The following is a 6,717-nucleotide window of genomic DNA, read 5'->3' as shown; positions in this document are numbered from 1 at the left end:
CCGAGGCGTCGCTCTCAATTCGGCCTCTTTCGATCGGCTCTGCGGGTACGCGGCGGCGCCCGGCCGGCCGGCCGCCGGCCGACCGTCTGCCTTTCAATCGGCTGCGGTTCGGGGTGCGGGTCATAGGGTACGACCGTCCGATCGACGACTACCCTACATAGTAGTCTGGACCCCCTTGGGGTATGAGGGTCACCTAGAGGGTGACTATCCCACCGCACCCCGAGCCGCAAACTCGCGAACTCGGGAACTCGGACCCCGAAACGGGTACGCTAGCGGCCGCGTGGCTCGTATCGCAGCGCAGCGCAGCGCCGACACGTCGGCCTTTTCCATCTAGCCGGCGGCCGTCCGCCGCCGAGGCGTCCGCATTCTCTTTACTCGCTGCCAATCGCTTCCCTCTCGCTGCCGCTTGCTGCTGCTTCTTCCTCTGCTTCTTCTTCTTCTTCTTCTTCTTTCTCGTCCGCCTTGGCCGCCTTGGCCGCCGTGTAACACACACACACAGACACACACACACACTCCCGGCCGACAGCGCTTTCGATCGCCAACTTACGGGTACGCTACCGGCCGCGTGGCTCGTAAGGCAGACGATACGTAGGCCTTTCCATCGCACCGGCGGTTCGGCTGCGGCCGTCCGCCGCCGAGGCGTCCGCATTCTCTTTGCTCGCTCACAATCGCTTCCTTCTCGCTGCCGCCACGACTCGCTCGGCTTGCTTGCTTGCTTGCTGCTTCGGCTTCTTCATCTTCTTCCTTCTTCCTTCTCGTCCGCCTTGGCGGCCCGTATCGCAGCCGACACGTCGGCCTTTCCATCTCGCCTGCGGCAGTCCGCCGCCGAAGCGTCCGCATTCTTTTTGCTCGCTCCCAATCGCTTCCTTCTCGTCCGCCTAGTCCGCCGCCGGCTAGGCCGCACACACTCCCGGCCGACAGCGCTTTCGATCGCAAACTCACGGGTACGGTACCGGCCGCGTGGCTCGTATCGCAGCCGACACGTCGGCCTTACCATCGCGGTGCCGGCGGTTCGGCGGCGGCTGTCCGCCGCCGAGGCGTCGCTCTCAATTCGGCCTCTTTCGATCGGCTCTGCGGGTACGCGGCGGCGCCCGGCCGGCCGGCCGCCGGCCGACCGTCTGCCTTTCAATCGGCTGCGGTTCGGGGTGCGGGTCATAGGGTACGACCGTCCGATCGACGACTACCCTACATAGTAGTCTGGACCCCCTTGGGGTATGAGGGTCACCTAGAGCCTGACTATTCCGCCGGGCCCCGACCCGCAAACTCGCGAATCGGGAATCGGGCCCCGTCACGGGTACGGTAGCGGCCGCGTGGCTCGTATCGCAGCGCCGACACGTCGGCCTTTCCATCAAGCCGGCGGTTCGGCGGCGGCCGTCCGCCGCCGAGGCGTCCGCATTCTCTTTACTCGCTGCCAATCGCTTCCCTCTCGCTGCCGCTTCTTCTTCTTCTTCTTTCTCGTCCGCCTTGGCCGCCGTGTAACACACACACACACACACAGACACACACACTCTCGGCCGACAGCGCTTTCGATCGCCAACTCACGGGTACGCTACCGGCTGCGTGGCTCGTAAGGCAGCCGATACGTAGGCCTTTCCATCGCACCGGCGGTTCGGCTGCGGCCGTCCGCCGCCGAGGCGTCCGCATTCTCTTTACTCGCTGCCAATCGCTTCCCTCTCGCTGCCGCTTGCTGCTGCTTCTTCCTCCTCTGCTTCTTCTTCTTTCTCGTCCGCCTTGGCCGCCTTGGCCGCCGTGTAACACACACACACAGACACACACACACACTCCCGGCCGACAGCGCTTTCGATCGCCAACTTACGGGTACGCTACCGGCCGCGTGGCTCGTAAGGCAGCCGATACGTAGGCCTTTCCATCGCACCGGCGGTTCGGCTGCGGCCGTCCGCCGCCGAGGCGTCCGCATTCTCTTTGCTCGCTCACAATCGCTTCCTTCTCGCTGCCGCCACGACTCGCTGCTTCGGCTTCTTCATCTTCTTCCTTCTTCCTTCTCGTCCGCCTTGGCGGCCCGTATCGCAGCCGACACGTCGGCCTTTCCATCTCGCCTGCGGCAGTCCGCCGCCGAAGCGTCCGCATTCTTTTTGCTCGCTCCCAATCGCTTCCTTCTCGTCCGCCTAGTCCGCCGCCGGCTAGGCCGCACACACTCCCGGCCGACAGCGCTTTCGATCGCAAACTCACGGGTACGGTACCGGCCGCGTGGCTCGTATCGCAGCCGACACGTCGGCCTTACCATCGCGGTGCCGGCGGTTCGGCGGCGGCTGTCCGCCGCCGAGGCGTCGCTCTCAATTCGGCCTCTTTCGATCGGCTCTGCGGGTACGCGGCGGCGCCCGGCCGGCCGGCCGCCGGCCGACCGTCTGCCTTTCAATCGGCTGCGGTTCGGGGTGCGGGTCATAGGGTACGACCGTCCGATCGACGACTACCCTACATAGTAGTCTGGACCCCCTTGGGGTATGAGGGTCACCTAGAGCCTGACTATTCCGCCGGGCCCCGACCCGCAAACTCGCGAATCGGGAATCGGGCCCCGTCACGGGTACGGTAGCGGCCGCGTGGCTCGTATCGCAGCGCCGACACGTCGGCCTTTCCATCAAGCCGGCGGTTCGGCGGCGGCCGTCCGCCGCCGAGGCGTCCGCATTCTCTTTACTCGCTGCCAATCGCTTCCCTCTCGCTGCCGCTTCTTCTTCTTCTTCTTTCTCGTCCGCCTTGGCCGCCGTGTAACACACACACACACACACAGACACACACACTCTCGGCCGACAGCGCTTTCGATCGCCAACTCACGGGTACGCTACCGGCTGCGTGGCTCGTAAGGCAGCCGATACGTAGGCCTTTCCATCGCACCGGCGGTTCGGCTGCGGCCGTCCGCCGCCGAGGCGTCCGCATTCTCTTTACTCGCTGCCAATCGCTTCCCTCTCGCTGCCGCTTGCTGCTGCTTCTTCCTCCTCTGCTTCTTCTTCTTTCTCGTCCGCCTTGGCCGCCTTGGCCGCCGTGTAACACACACACACAGACACACACACACACTCCCGGCCGACAGCGCTTTCGATCGCCAACTTACGGGTACGCTACCGGCCGCGTGGCTCGTAAGGCAGCCGATACGTAGGCCTTTCCATCGCACCGGCGGTTCGGCTGCGGCCGTCCGCCGCCGAGGCGTCCGCATTCTCTTTGCTCGCTCACAATCGCTTCCTTCTCGCTGCCGCCACGACTCGCTGCTTCGGCTTCTTCATCTTCTTCCTTCTTCCTTCTCGTCCGCCTTGGCGGCCCGTATCGCAGCCGACACGTCGGCCTTTCCATCTCGCCTGCGGCAGTCCGCCGCCGAAGCGTCCGCATTCTTTTTGCTCGCTCCCAATCGCTTCCTTCTCGTCCGCCTAGTCCGCCGCCGGCTAGGCCGCACACACTCCCGGCCGACAGCGCTTTCGATCGCAAACTCACGGGTACGGTACCGGCCGCGTGGCTCGTATCGCAGCCGACACGTCGGCCTTACCATCGCGGTGCCGGCGGTTCGGCGGCGGCTGTCCGCCGCCGAGGCGTCGCTCTCAATTCGGCCTCTTTCGATCGGCTCTGCGGGTACGCGGCGGCGCCCGGCCGGCCGGCCGCCGGCCGACCGTCTGCCTTTCAATCGGCTGCGGTTCGGGGTGCGGGTCATAGGGTACGACCGTCCGATCGACGACTACCCTACATAGTAGTCTGGACCCCCTTGGGGTATGAGGGTCACCTAGAGCCTGACTATTCCGCCGGGCCCCGACCCGCAAACTCGCGAATCGGGAATCGGGCCCCGTCACGGGTACGGTAGCGGCCGCGTGGCTCGTATCGCAGCGCCGACACGTCGGCCTTTCCATCAAGCCGGCGGTTCGGCGGCGGCCGTCCGCCGCCGAGGCGTCCGCATTCTCTTTACTCGCTGCCAATCGCTTCCCTCTCGCTGCCGCTTCTTCTTCTTCTTCTTTCTCGTCCGCCTTGGCCGCCGTGTAACACACACACACACACACAGACACACACACTCTCGGCCGACAGCGCTTTCGATCGCCAACTCACGGGTACGCTACCGGCTGCGTGGCTCGTAAGGCAGCCGATACGTAGGCCTTTCCATCGCACCGGCGGTTCGGCTGCGGCCGTCCGCCGCCGAGGCGTCCGCATTCTCTTTACTCGCTGCCAATCGCTTCCCTCTCGCTGCCGCTTGCTGCTGCTTCTTCCTCCTCTGCTTCTTCTTCTTTCTCGTCCGCCTTGGCCGCCTTGGCCGCCGTGTAACACACACACACAGACACACACACACACTCCCGGCCGACAGCGCTTTCGATCGCCAACTTACGGGTACGCTACCGGCCGCGTGGCTCGTAAGGCAGCCGATACGTAGGCCTTTCCATCGCACCGGCGGTTCGGCTGCGGCCGTCCGCCGCCGAGGCGTCCGCATTCTCTTTGCTCGCTCACAATCGCTTCCTTCTCGCTGCCGCCACGACTCGCTGCTTCGGCTTCTTCATCTTCTTCCTTCTTCCTTCTCGTCCGCCTTGGCGGCCCGTATCGCAGCCGACACGTCGGCCTTTCCATCTCGCCTGCGGCAGTCCGCCGCCGAAGCGTCCGCATTCTTTTTGCTCGCTCCCAATCGCTTCCTTCTCGTCCGCCTAGTCCGCCGCCGGCTAGGCCGCACACACTCCCGGCCGACAGCGCTTTCGATCGCAAACTCACGGGTACGGTACCGGCCGCGTGGCTCGTATCGCAGCCGACACGTCGGCCTTACCATCGCGGTGCCGGCGGTTCGGCGGCGGCTGTCCGCCGCCGAGGCGTCGCTCTCAATTCGGCCTCTTTCGATCGGCTCTGCGGGTACGCGGCGGCGCCCGGCCGGCCGGCCGCCGGCCGACCGTCTGCCTTTCAATCGGCTGCGGTTCGGGGTGCGGGTCATAGGGTACGACCGTCCGATCGACGACTACCCTACATAGTAGTCTGGACCCCCTTGGGGTATGAGGGTCACCTAGAGCCTGACTATTCCGCCGGGCCCCGACCCGCAAACTCGCGAATCGGGAATCGGGCCCCGTCACGGGTACGGTAGCGGCCGCGTGGCTCGTATCGCAGCGCCGACACGTCGGCCTTTCCATCAAGCCGGCGGTTCGGCGGCGGCCGTCCGCCGCCGAGGCGTCCGCATTCTCTTTACTCGCTGCCAATCGCTTCCCTCTCGCTGCCGCTTCTTCTTCTTCTTCTTTCTCGTCCGCCTTGGCCGCCGTGTAACACACACACACACACAGACACACACACTCTCGGCCGACAGCGCTTTCGATCGCCAACTCACGGGTACGCTACCGGCTGCGTGGCTCGTAAGGCAGCCGATACGTAGGCCTTTCCATCGCACCGGCGGTTCGGCTGCGGCCGTCCGCCGCCGAGGCGTCCGCATTCTCTTTACTCGCTGCCAATCGCTTCCCTCTCGCTGCCGCTTGCTGCTGCTTCTTCCTCCTCTGCTTCTTCTTCTTTCTCGTCCGCCTTGGCCGCCTTGGCCGCCGTGTAACACACACACACAGACACACACACACACTCCCGGCCGACAGCGCTTTCGATCGCCAACTTACGGGTACGCTACCGGCCGCGTGGCTCGTAAGGCAGCCGATACGTAGGCCTTTCCATCGCACCGGCGGTTCGGCTGCGGCCGTCCGCCGCCGAGGCGTCCGCATTCTCTTTGCTCGCTCACAATCGCTTCCTTCTCGCTGCCGCCACGACTCGCTGCTTCGGCTTCTTCATCTTCTTCCTTCTTCCTTCTCGTCCGCCTTGGCGGCCCGTATCGCAGCCGACACGTCGGCCTTTCCATCTCGCCTGCGGCAGTCCGCCGCCGAAGCGTCCGCATTCTTTTTGCTCGCTCCCAATCGCTTCCTTCTCGTCCGCCTAGTCCGCCGCCGGCTAGGCCGCACACACTCCCGGCCGACAGCGCTTTCGATCGCAAACTCACGGGTACGGTACCGGCCGCGTGGCTCGTATCGCAGCCGACACGTCGGCCTTACCATCGCGGTGCCGGCGGTTCGGCGGCGGCTGTCCGCCGCCGAGGCGTCGCTCTCAATTCGGCCTCTTTCGATCGGCTCTGCGGGTACGCGGCGGCGCCCGGCCGGCCGGCCGCCGGCCGACCGTCTGCCTTTCAATCGGCTGCGGTTCGGGGTGCGGGTCATAGGGTACGACCGTCCGATCGACGACTACCCTACATAGTAGTCTGGACCCCCTTGGGGTATGAGGGTCACCTAGAGCCTGACTATTCCGCCGGGCCCCGACCCGCAAACTCGCGAATCGGGAATCGGGCCCCGTCACGGGTACGGTAGCGGCCGCGGCCGCGTGGCTCGTATCGCAGCGCCGACACGTCGGCCTTTCCATCAAGCCGGCGGCCGTCCGCCGCCGAGGCGTCCGCATTCTCTTTACTCGCTGCCAATCGCTTCCCTCTCGCTGCCGCTTCTTCTTCTTCTTCTTTCTCGTCCGCCTTGGCCGCCGTGTAACACACACGCACACACAGACACACACACTCTCGGCCGACAGCGCTTTCGATCGCCAACTCACGTGTACGCTACCGGCCGCGTGGCTCGTATGGCAGACGACACGTCGGCTGTTCCATCGCGGTGCCGGCGGTTCGGCTCCGGCCGTCCGCCGCCGAGGCGTCCGCATTCTCTTTGCTCGCTCACAATCGCTTCCTTCTCGCTCGGCCTGCTTCTTCTTTCTCGTCCGCCTAGGCCGCCTTAGTGTGACACACAC

Source organism: Octopus bimaculoides, unplaced genomic scaffold, assembly GCF_046866305.1.
Source record: "Octopus bimaculoides isolate indiv1 unplaced genomic scaffold, ASM4686630v1 contig40, whole genome shotgun sequence".
In the NCBI taxonomy this organism is placed as follows: Eukaryota; Metazoa; Mollusca; class Cephalopoda; order Octopoda; family Octopodidae; genus Octopus; species Octopus bimaculoides.
The sequence above is the reverse complement of the archived record's forward strand: the minus strand, read 5'-3'. Positions refer to the sequence as shown.